Raw genomic sequence first — 13,004 nt, 5'->3', positions numbered from 1 at the left:
AGCAGATGAGAACCATGCATGCCTTTGTTTAGCAAAGGTGCTAGGATGCAGTGCCTTCCCAAGTGTTATTTTGAGAGCCTCAAGGGTCTTTCCACTGACTAATGTAGGCATGCTATAAATACAGTGATTTCCTGGAACTTTTTCTCTGTGTGCATTTTAAATCAAGCCAGCCTCAGATGCTAGTGATTTGCAGATTATTATCTTTTCTACTAAAGCAAGAAAAGACTCTCCTTGGCTCACACATTAGCATGACCTCTGTGTCCCAGCAGAGCTCAGCATGTTTTAGTTGTTCTAATAAAGTAGTCTCCTCACAGTAAAGTTACAGATTGTTTTTTAATATACTAGAGTCTGGAACTCTCTATGAAATTTGATTCTCTGCCATGAGTTCATCAGATAAAAATTTGCCTTGCATTTCCCCCCATACTTTGATCCAAATTCTGGCATAATTTCATAGTAACTGGTATTTGAGGTGGGAGTAGCCACGGATGATGATGCTATAAAAATTTCACATGGCTGGTGGATTATGACCCAGAAGATTTTTCTATACATGCAAGAAGATTAAAACAATCTGGGCAGCTATCTTAATACGTTTTCCTTGCAAGGAGAAGCTGGAGACGTGCAAGCATGTTTCTGGCTGTGCAAGCGCACGAAGAGTGCCGGCTGTGCGGGGATGATTGTGCTGTGGCTTTTATGACATCTTGTCATATGGTGGAAGAGACAAGACTGTATTTGGAGTTCAGCTCTGCTGCTTATTAACTGTTTGATTTCCAGCAAGTGACTTAATCTTTCTGCATTTTGGATTTTTAGTCTCTAAAATAGGGCCAGCAGTCCATGGAGCTGTTGGGGTTTGGTGAGATAATAAACGTAATCCTAATAGCAACACGTTTGACATCTAGGCACTCATTTGGCTAGAAATCATTGAGGAAAGGGAATCTGAGGTTAAAGTCCCTTGCCCCCCTTGATCTCCAGTGGTTCAAGTCTGTGATCTACTCCCTGCAGTTCCACAGTGGGCTCACAGAGGGACTGAGCCCCAGTTGCCTGCTGTATTATGAGCAAAGGACTGTGAAAAACAGAGTAAGTGAGGCCAGGTTGCTGAGTCAGAGTGGCCTATGGTGGACTGACAGTGTGGAAAATAAATACAATGGAGAGAAGATGCAAAGAAGCAAGAATGAAAGAGGGAAGTGAAGAAAATGATGAGATGGTCGTTACATAGGAGTGATGATGGTTATATAAAGGGAGGAGAAGAAAGTAGAATAGAAGACTGTAGTGACCAAGGGGAGGAGAGCCCACAGAGAACTCTTCCACAGACTCGGTGAAAGATTTGGATGGGATTTAAGGGAAGAACTTAGAAAAGGCTGGCATTAATGTCTTCCAGTTTAGGAAGATCGGTAATATGATGTGGAGAAGAATGTCAAAGGGCTCATTTCAAATGTAAATCTATAAAAGTGAACAAGCTACTTTGGCAGTATGGGACAATTGGCTTTACCTTTGATATCTGTAAAAATGGTATGAATTTAAATTTATGGGAGTCTAGATTATCCCAGGGCTCTAGGTAGGTGGGTCCTGGTATTATACCTAAAGTGTATGTTTTCATAGGGAGAAGTTGATACGACACAATTGCTGTTTGTAAAAGGGAGATCACCTTTGTTGTTGTTGTTGTTGTTGTTTTTCAAAAGATTTTATTTATTTACTTGAGAGAGAGCACAGGCAGGGGGAGTGGGAGAGGGGGAAGCAGAGAGCCCAATGGGGGCTCACTCCCAGGACCCCAGGATCATAACCTGAGCTGCAGGCAGACGCTTAACCAACTGAGCCACCCAGGCACCCCATGGGAGATCACCTTGGTAATAGCTGGTCCATGTCGGGGGCCATCCTTTCAAGGCCCAAACAGCTGCTGCGTTTGAGAGAAAATAAAAATGTGCAAGAAAGTCTCAGTTAGTGATGATGCAAGTATACAAAATCTAGATGCAGTCAGACCTGGGATGTCTGGATTTTATTGCTCTATGCTTAGAGCCACGAACCATATTTTATTTTATTAGTACTTTGTTTTATAAAACATATTATATTATTAAAATTCCTGTAAGAAAAATCATACTGTGAAGGCAGTACTTTTTAGATCCTAACTTCCTTTTCCTCATTGAAGCAGTTGTTTTCATAAAGCAAATTTTTTCATAATGAATTTCATTTGTTCCAGCCCGTGGGGTGGGAACTCCCCTCCTGCTCTCAACAGTGACCTGCCCCTTCCAGAGCCATGCCTAAAGCCTGCAGCTGGTGGTTGCCACCGTGATGGCCACCCCCCTTCAGTGCTGGCTCTGCTGCTGATAGCCCTGTGCCAGTCATTGAGCATCTACCTGGCAGAAGGGGCAGAGGTTGTGTGGAGGAAAAATAGCCATCCCTTTAAAGCTGCAGACCAGAAACCTTCATCACTTCCACTCAGCTCTAACTGGGGAAACCTAGTCCCTTGGATATAGCTAGCTGCTGGGCAGCTGGGAAAGGTAGTTCCTGGCGGGATAGCCATTTCCCATTGACACCCCTCTTACTGTGAAAGAGGAGGGTGGATGTTGGTGGGCAGCTCTTTCTCCCACATCGCATGTGGCCGAATATATTCAGATCCACATGTTAAAGCCATTGTGATGGCTGAACAAAACATGGGCATCTACCCATGGCTCACTAACGTTTTATTTCTGCTTTAGATATTACTGATAATAATACTCATTCCAGGGTTAAGAAATTATGGTACATCCATATTATAAAAACTTAGGAAGCAGTTAAAAAGATTTAGGTATGTGTACTAAGTGGAGAGCTATCTGACATAAATTAGGTGAAAGAGGCACGGCGCAGAATATGTATGTTCTTAAGTGCATAGGCAGTTTTTGGAAGGTTACTTAGGAAATTGGTAATAGAAGAGGTTAGGATGACTGGGGACAGGAGTGAAAGAGAAACTTACTTCTCATTGAATACACACTTCTATCTTTTAAATTTTGCCTCAAGTACAGATAGTATAGAAATTTTGCTTTTCATTCAGTAGCCACAGTGACCAGATAGTACCTGAGAGTACCAGAAATGTCCTTCCTGGCTGAGTTTACCTGCCTCAAATTTACCATACTCTGTCCAAGGTATTTTTATGACCAGCCTCCTGCCACTTTGTAGAATGCAGCTAAAATGACAGAAGCATTCCAGAACATTCCTTAAGGCTCTGATATGATATGTCCTTCAGATTCCTCCTCAGTGCCCTTCCAATATTGAGAAATAGTTTTGGAGGACTCCCCATAGCCTCAATTGTGAGATGGACAGGTGGGCAAAGTGTGATAAGGGCTCTGTCTTAACTTGGAGGGGGGTTGTATTTTTTAGTTGGCTAGCTGAGACGCCTCTGTCCAGGTTTCTCGACAAATTGATATTTCTTTCTGCAACTTGAGAAATACGTAAACCTTTTGGGAATAAGAGATACATTTCTTACCTAATTTAACCTTTCAAGTTCTCTAAAGGATGAATTTGTTCACTCAAACAGCTTCAACCTTATGGATTTCCTTATTGTATCATTCTTGTGAGTGCTACTTGCTCCCTTTTAAAATCTAGTAGGATTATGGTATTCCTGCTCTACTCCCAAACTTTTGTGTCCACGTTATGCAGCCATCTAAGGGTTCAGTTTGGCAGTCTGGACAGGTTTTTCTTTTCTTTTTTTTTCAAATTTTAAAAAGTCTGCTTTTTATTTTATTTTTTTTTAATTTTTTATAAACATATTTTTATCCCCAGGGGTACAGGTCTGTGAATCGCCAGGTTTACACACTTCACAGCACTCACCCTCCCCAATGTCCATAACCCCACCCCCCTTCTCCCAACCCCCTCCCCCCAGCAACCCTCAGTTTGTTTTGTGAGATTAAGAGTCACTTATGGTTTGTCTCCCTCCCAATCCCATCTTGTTTCATTGATTCTTCTCCTACCCCCTTAACCCCCCATGTTGCATCACCACTTCCTCATATCAGGGAGATCATATGATAGTTGTCTTTCTCTGCTTGACTTATTTCGCTAAACATGATACGCTCTAGTTCCATCCATGTTGTCGCAAATGGCAAGATTTCATTTCTTTTGATGGCTGCATAGTATTCCATTGTGTATATATACCACATCTTCTTTATCCATTCATCTGTTGATGGACATCTAGGTTCTTTCCATAGTTTGGCTATTGTGGACATTGCTGCTATAAACATTCGGGTGCACGTGCCCCTTTGGATCACTATGTTTGTATCTTTAGGGTAAATACCCAGTAGTGCAATTGCTGGGTCATAGGGCAGTTCTATTTTCAGCATTTTGAGGAACCTCCATGCTGTTGTCCAGAGTGGTTGCACCAGCTTGCATTCCCACCAACAGTGTAGGAGGGTTCCCCTTTCTCCGCATCCTCGCCAGCATCTGTCATTTCCTGACTTGTTGATTTTAGCCATTCTGACTGGTGTGAGGTGATATCTCATCGTGGTTTTGATTTGTATTTCCCTGATGCCGAGTGATATGGAGCACTTTTTCATGTGTCTGTTGGCCATCTGGATGTCTTCTTTGCAGAAATGTCTGTTCATGTCCTCTGCCCATTTCTTGATTGGATTATTTGTTTTTTGGGTGTTGAGTTTGCTAAATTCTTTATAGATTTTGGATACTAGTCCTTTATCTGATATGTCGTTTGCAAATATCTTCTCCCATTCTGTCAGTTGTCTTTTGATTTTGTTAACTGTTTCCTTTGCTGTGCAGAAGCTTTTGATCTTGATGAAATCCCAATAGTTCATTTTTGCCCTTGCTTCCCTTGCCTTTGGCGATGTTCCTAGGAAGATGTTGCTGCGGCTGAGGTCGAAGAGGTTGCTGCCTGTGTTCTCCTCAAGGATTTTGATGGATTCCTTTCTCACATTGAGGTCCTTCATCCATTTTGAGTCTATTTTTGTGTGTGGTGTAAGGAAATGGTCCAATTTCATTTTTCTGTATGTGGCTGTCCAATTTTCCCAACACCATTTATTGAAGAGGCTGTCTTTTTTCCACTGGACATTCTTTCCTGCTTTGTCAAAGATTAGTTGACCATAGAGTTGAGGGTCTATTTCTGGGCTCTCTATTCTGTTCCATTGATCTATGTGTCTGTTTTTGTACCAATACCGTGCTGTCTTGATGATGACAGCTTTGTAATAGAGCTTGGAGTCCGGAATTGTGATGCCACCAACTCTGGCTTTCTTTTTCAATATTCCTTTGGCTATTCGAGGTCTTTTCAGGTTTTTCTTTTAAATTAAAAGTTGGGATAAAATCCACACACTATAAAATTCGCCCTTTTAAAGTATATAATTCAGTGGTTTGTAGCATATTTATACTGTTGGGCAACCACTAGCATTATCCAATTTTAGAACATTTTCTTCACCCCAAAAAGAAACCCCATACTCATTAGTAGTCCTTCTTCATTCCCCTGTCCTCTCCCCACAGCTGTTGTCAACCTCTAATCTACTTTCTGTTTCCATGAATTTGCCTGTCCTGGACATTCCGTATTAGTGGCATCACACAACATACGGTCTTTTGTAACTGGCTTCTTTCACTTGGTATAATGTTTACAAGGTGTATCCGTGTTGTAACATGTAGGAGTACTTTATTCCTTTTATGGATGAATAGTATTACGTTGTAGATTCCTACAGTTCATGGATATACATAGGAGTGGAATTTCTGGGTCATATGGTAAGTCTAAGTTGGACATCTTGAGGAACTACCGAAGTGGCCGCACAGTTTACTATCTCACTAGCATTGTATGAGGACTGCAGTTTCTCACTTTTGAAGCACTTATTATTGCCCATCCTTTTTATTTTAGTCAACCTAGCTGGTATGAGATGGTATCTTATCATGGTTTTGATTTGCATTTTCTTTTTTCAAATTATTATTTTAAAATAATCTCTGTAGCCAGTGTGGGGCTCAAACCCACTACCCTGAGATCAAGAGTTGGCTGCTGTGCCAACTGAGCTAGCCAGGTGCCCCTTGATTGGCATTTTCTAGTGACTAATGATGTTGAACACCTTTTTGTGTGCTTATTGGCCGTATTTATGTCATTTTTGGAGAACTGTTCAAAATCTTAGCCCATTTTTAAAAAAGATTTTATTTATTTATTTGTTTGTCAGAGAGGAAGAGAGAGAGATACACAAGCAGGCAGAGAGGCAGGCAGAGGCCAAGAGAGAAGCAGGCTCCCTGCTGAGCAAGGAGCCCGATATGGACTCGATCCCAGGACCCTGGGATCATGACCTGAGCCGAAGGCAGCGGCTTGACCCACTGAGCCACCCAGGCATCCCTCTTAGCTCATTTTTAAATTGGGCTATTTGTCTCTTATTCTTGAGTTGTAAGGGTTTTTTGTATATTCTGGGTGCTAATCCCTTTTCACATACATAATTTAAAAATATTTCTCTCATTTTATGGGTTGTCCTTTCAACATTTATTTTTCTTTTAAAGATTTTATTTATTTATTTGACAGAGATCACAAGTAGGCAGAGAGGGGGGCAGAGAGAGAGGAGGAAGCAGGCTCCCCAGCTCCCCGCGGAACAAAGAGCCTGATGTAGGGCTCAATCCCAGGACCCTGGGATCATGATCTGAGCTGAAGGCAGAGGCTTTAACCCACTGAGCTACCCAGGCGCCCCATCCTTTCAACATTTTTAATGGTATCCTTTGAAGTGCAGAAACTTTTAATTTTGATGAAGTCCAATTTATTTATTTATCTTTTATCATTTGTGCTTTTGGTGTCATAGCTAAGAAATCATTGCCTAACTCAGGGCCACAAACACATACTCCTCTTCTAAGATTTTTATATTTTTAGCTCTTACATTTAAGTCTGTGATCCACTTTGAGTTGCTTTTTTTGGTATGTGGTGTGAGGTAAGGGTTCAAATTTTGGGTTTTTGTTGTTGTTTGTTTTTGCACGTGACTATCCAGTTGTCCCAGTACCATTTGTTGAAAAAACTATTATTCCCTATTTAATTTTCCTGGCACCCTTGTTAAAAATCAACTGACCATTTAACATAAAGTTTTATTTCTGGATTTTCAATTCTATTCCATTGGTATTAATATATCTGTCCTTGTGCTAGCACCATACTGTTGTGATTGTTGCAGAATTGTAATACGTTTTGCAGTTGGGATGTGTGTCTGTGCCCACTTTCTTCTTCCTCTTCTTTTTCTTCTTTTCTTTTTTTTAAAAAAAGATTTATTTATTTGAGAGAGAGCGAGCGTGAGCAAGTGCATGGAGTGGGGAGGGGTAGAGGGAGAGGGACAGAAGGAATCTCAGGCAGACTACCTGGTGAGCCTGGAGCCCGATGTGTGACTTGATCTCAAGACCCTGAGATGGTGACCTGAGCCGACATCAAGGGTCAGACACTTAACCGACTGAGCCACCCAGGTGCCTCTCTTCTTTTTCAAGATTGTTTTGCTTTTTCTGGGTCCTTTGCATTTGCATATGAAATTTAGGATCAGGTTGTCAATTTCTGTTTTTTGTGTTTTTTTAAAAGGCAACTGGGAGTTTGGTAGGGATTGCACTGACTCTTTAGATCAGTTTGGTTAGTTTTGCTATCTCAACAGTATTTTCCCCCCAACTTTATAATGAGGCTAATGGACAAATAAAAATTGTACATACTGGGCGCCTGGGTGGCTCAGTGGGTTAAGCCGCTGCCTTCGGCTCAGGTCATGATCTCAGGGTCCTGGGATCGAGTCCTGCATCGGGGCTCTCTGCTCAGCAGGGAGCCTGCTTCCCTCTCTCTCTCTCTACCTGCCTCTCCATTTACTTGTGATTTCTCTCTGTCAAATAAATAAATAAAATAAAATCTTTAAAAAAAAATTGTACATACTTATGGCATACAATGTAATGTTTTCCATCTGAACAATATTAAGTCTTCTTCTTCTTTTTTTTTTTTAGATTTTATTTATTTATTTGACAGAGATCACAAGTAGGCAGAGAGGCAGACAGAGGGAGAGAGGGGGAAGTAGGCTCCCTACCAAGCAGAGAGCCTGATGCGGGGCTCGATCCCAGGACCCTGAGACCATGACCCGAGGCAAAGGCAGAGGCTTTAACCTACTGAGCCACCCAGGCACCCCAACAATATTAAGTCTTCTAATCCATGAACACAGGATATATTTTCATTATTTAAGTCTTTAAATATTTTGTAGTTTTCACAAATAAGTTTTGTATTTGTAAAAATTTATTCTTAAGTGTTTTGTTTATTTTGATGTTAGCCTAAAGGGGATTGTTTTCTTAATTTCATTTTTTGCAGTCTTCATTGCTGGTGTATAGAAATGTAATTGGTTTTTATTTATTGATCTGTCTTGTAATCTTGTTGAATTTGTGTGTTAGTTGTCTGGACACATCTTTATCCTTAACTTAGATAGTGAGTTTGGTAGCATACTGTTGGACTTCTAACTGCTTAGCTAATCATGCAGCTACTAAAAATCATGGAGGGACTCCCTTTTAGTGTTTGGAAAGCATTTAAGGAATCATTACTGACTGCTTGCATTCAGCTGTACTTTTTCTCTCATATGTGAAACCAGTTGATCTAGTTACTTTATCAGTAGTATATCCTTTCTTTTTCCTAAAGATTTTATTTATTTGAGAGAAAGAGAGAGTGAACGATGGGGAGGGGGAGAGAGAGGATGAGAAGCAAACTTCCTACTGAGCAGGGAGTCCAATGCGAGGCTCAGTCCCAGGACCCGGAGATCATGACCTGAGCCGAAGACAGTTGCTTAACTGACTGAGCTGCCCAGGTCGCCTGAGTAGTATATTCTTTACCTGTCAGTATAGTATCCACTCTTTCCCAAGCCAAATTTCCCTATTTGTTAGAGTTGTTTTTAGGCTCTTTATTAACACCTAGCACTAGATACATAGTGAATTTGAGGCTTACTTGGTACAGAGTACACATTTAAAGCGCTTTCCATGCATTGTCTCTTACCCTTACAATAACTGATATTCAGTTATTGTAAGGATAACACCTACCTAATGAGGTAGGTGCTGTTGTATCCCCGCTTTAGAGAAATAGCAACTGAGGAGCAAAAGTTAATTTGGCTAAGGTCATGGAGCTCCTAGATGGTGGTGCTGGACTTTAAGCTCGCATCGCCCAATGCTAGGGCCTACACTCCACTGCCTTAAGAAGGGGCAAGTATTTCTCTTCTCTCTACCCCACTTGCATCTCCCAACTTCTCCATTTGGCCAGATATTTGGTAGTCCTGTCTCTATTCAGCTGCCTATGCTGGACATTGAATTCTTTTTTTTCCCCTTAATTTAGAAGGCTCAACACTCAGCATGGAGCCCAACGTATGGCTTGAACTCACAACTCTGAGATCAAGACCTGAGTTTGAGATAAAAAGTCAGATGCTTAACTGACTGAGCCACCCAGGTGTCCCTGGATGTTGAATTCTTAAGAAGGGGCAGAAGGCACAGTGCTATTACTCCTGTTGGTTGCAGCCTTCATCCTCCTTCACTAGCCAGCTGAGAACTGAGATTCAGCTCCACACCTGGGCAGTTGGCTTACAATTCTAATTTGAATAGGGGTGCCTGGGTAGCACAGTTGGTTATGTGTCTGACTCTTGGTTTCAGTTTAGGTCATGATCTCAAGGTCATGAGACCAAGCCCTCCATTGGACTCCATGCTCAGCATGGGGTCTGTTTGAGTTTCTCTCCCTTTCTTCCCCTCTCCCTGCCCCACACAAGTTCTTTCTCTCTCTTTGCTCTTTCTCTCTCAAATTAAAAAAAAAACCCTCATTTGGATTTTTATAAAATTCAGACATTACAAATCTGATCCTTAAGTTCCACCAAACCTGGTATCCTCCCCAGGGAAGGTATCCTTCTGACATTTTCTAATCCATTTATAACATCAATTTCATGGTTTTTGTCTTTAAAATAATTGACATCACATTGTACATGTTTCCCCTGTGCTTTTCCAGAATTTTATTTATTTATTTATTTCTTAGAGATCTATCCATATCTGTACTGATAATTTTGCCATCCTTTTATATACATTCTATATACTGGCTACTTTGTTAAAAACTGTATTATGGAAAACTTCAGATTTATGTAAAAGTAGAAAATCTCCATCCCCAGATCAACTGCCAGATATTATATAATTTCATACATACTTTATATGTATCTCTAATTGGTAAGGCCTTTTTACAAAAACTTAATCAGGGCTCCTGGATGGTTCAGTGGGTTAAGCCTCTGCCTTTGGCTCAGGTCATGATCCCAGGGTCCTGGGATTGAGCCCTGCATTGGGCTTTCTGCTCAGTAGGGAGCTTGCTTCCTTCTCTCTCTCTGCCTGCCTCTTTGCCTACTTGTGATCTCTCTCTCTCTGTCAAATAAATAAATAAAATCTTTTTTAAAAATTGCTAAACCTTAATCATGTCTGTTCTTCCATCTTTTGTATTTCTTACAAACTGGCTGGTTAGATCTAGGCTTGCAGAATCACACTCTATTTTTAGCAAGAGTAGTTCCTAGTGATACTGTGTATTTTCTACTGCATCACATTAGGAGGTCTCTGATATCTAATGGCTCCATTTTGTGATGTTCAGTTTATCAGTGGGTTCATGAAATATTAGCCTGATTTATCCGTTATGACAGAGATCCCCAGCAGCTGCTCAGATAATCATTTTATCAGTGATCCTCATTGCCCGCATCCAGTGGTGTGTTGGTAAATGTTTACCTGGCTATTTACTGATTTTTATGGTATAAACTTCCCTGCCACAGCCACTTTTATTCTTACTGATGTGTCACTAAATGAGGGTTGGAATATATGTATACAGTTGGCTCTTTAAGCTGGTATGAGCTGTTTTCAGCAAACTGCTGCTTAGGTCCATTATTTCATTGGTAGTTACAAAATGGTGATACTCCCATTTCTTATACCTTTATTAATTTGGGCCTTAGTTTATTTGCCCATTTATCTATTGTTAGATATTTTGCTTACAATTGTTACAAAACTTGTGAGCTGAAGAATACCATAAAATGACACAATTCTTGGGGTGCCTGGGTGGCTTAGTTGATTAAGCATCTGACTCTTGATTTTGTGTCAGGTCATGATCTCAGGGTCATGAGATCAAGCCTTGTGTTGGGCTCCACACCCAGCTTAAGCTTCTGTCTCTCCTTTTCCCTTTGCCCTCATTCCAATCTCATGCATGCTCTCTCTCTCTCCCTCTCTCTAAAAAGAAAAACAACAAAAAAGCAATAGTGTTCTCAGTATATGCATTTGAGTTTAGAGAGTTTAATGAAAACTGAAATAGACTTCAGTAATGGTGACCAGCAAAAGTGTCTTGTCATTTAACCAGTATTTATTGAACACTTACTGTGTACTAGGTGCTGTGGAGAATTGTAAGAGGAATATGGATATGGCCTTACTTTCTGCTAATCAGTGTTACAGTTATATGTGAGAACGGTGCTGTGTCTGGGTGGTTTCTAACTAGGATGATCTGTAGGTATGTTGGGGTGGTTGTACAGGCTGTTGAGCTAGACTTTGAAGGATGGATATAATTTTTGGAGCCAAATTCTGTTGATTTTTCTTTGATATCTGCCTTGGTTCACTTCTTATTACCATTTGCCTTGAAGACTACTATAGTAATCTCCTGTCTGATTTGCTTGCTTTGTTCTTTCCTTCATAGAGCAGCAGGATTAATTTTCTTAAGCTCAGCTATGATGTCACTTCCCTATTTAAAACTTTTCAGGTCTTTCTATGTAAACACCAAATTCCTTTGTCTTAACAGCTAGACGTAAAACCATGAGAGCACATGAATTCAGTAAGGGACAAGCACCATGGCCTGGAATGCTCAGGGAGGAGTGTATTTCAGGAATAAGTGGAGACCAGAAGTCTAAGGTTTGCCGACTGACCAAAAAGAATGGAGGCTAGGGGAGAAGGAGTTCGCAAACCATGTTCCTAGGAAGCGTTAGAACACTTCATTGGAGTGGTAGGGTTAATCCAGATTGCAAAAGGTGGAGTGACTGAGACACTGGTTTGGAGTAGTTGTCCATCACAAACTCACTTTGAAGTGTTTCAGACTTAGATGTTGGTTTGACTTTATGTCACATTTTTCAAATTCATGGTAGAAAAGAGACCCTACCAAGATAATAGAATCTTTTTCCAAGTTGCCTGCTTGCCTTCCATCGAAGACACACAGACATAAACATTTTTAACCAACCTATGGAGTTTCATAGTAAAATGATTAGGAGTAACACATTCATGTAAAAGTAATACGAAAAATGAAACTTGACCTTAACCAAAGTCAATTTTCATGCATTTTTGTTGCTTAACTCTGCCTGCGTCTCTGTCTGGGACCTCGTTAACCTGTATCACATATCCTGTGGTGCAAGAAGGAGGAGTTACTAGAAAAAACTAGCAAATAAATTATAAAATCATAGAGTGTCAGTGCTAAAAGACAACATGCATGACATCTTGGCCACCTCTCACCCAGTACAGGAGATGAGACTGAGATCCAGAAAATGCAATTGCTTTGTTCTCCATCGGAATCCTCTTTGTTCAAGTTTCTGTTACAACAGGTTTTGTATCAGAGAAAGCAATCTGTATTAATTTAACTTGGGGGGCACACCTTACTGTTTTTCTACAGGCAGTAATTCATCTGAAGTTAAAAGATATATTAAAGAATAGATATGGGGCCCAATATGCAAGAAACTAATACTGTTTTTCTGTGTTTTCTTTTATGTGATTTACAGTATTGGACCAATTTCCCTGAGGTTCTTTAGGGAGACAGGAAAGAAAGTTTTGCCTTCATAAATACTGGGAGATCTTAGGAATTTATTTTTTTTGATTATCAAAAATTGTTATTATGAATATAAATTGTTATTCAAATTCTTGTGTTAAATATCTACAAAAAAGGAAAGGAATCGTGTACTGAATCCCTGGCCTCAACAGTGATCAACTGTGGCCCATTTTGTTTCATCTGTGTTCCCTCTCCCATATGATTAATTATACTTTTTCCTCCACCCTTAGCTTGAAAAAAAACTGTTGAGGTATAATTTTCAGACCATAAAGTT

At 40.4% G+C, this 13,004-nt stretch overlaps 1 protein-coding gene across 7 annotated transcripts in view; it reads left to right on the top strand.

Moving 5' to 3' along the window:
* The window catches only part of REPS2 (RALBP1 associated Eps domain containing 2), a 229,912-nt gene that overhangs the window by 136,197 nt on the left and 80,711 nt on the right, over positions 1 to 13,004 (top strand). The gene's annotated exons all lie outside the window — the stretch shown is intronic.

This window comes from Neovison vison, chromosome X (assembly GCF_020171115.1).
Source record: "Neovison vison isolate M4711 chromosome X, ASM_NN_V1, whole genome shotgun sequence".
Taxonomy (NCBI): Eukaryota; Metazoa; Chordata; class Mammalia; order Carnivora; family Mustelidae; genus Neogale; species Neogale vison.
The sequence above is the reverse complement of the archived record's forward strand: the minus strand, read 5'-3'. Positions and strand labels throughout refer to the sequence as shown.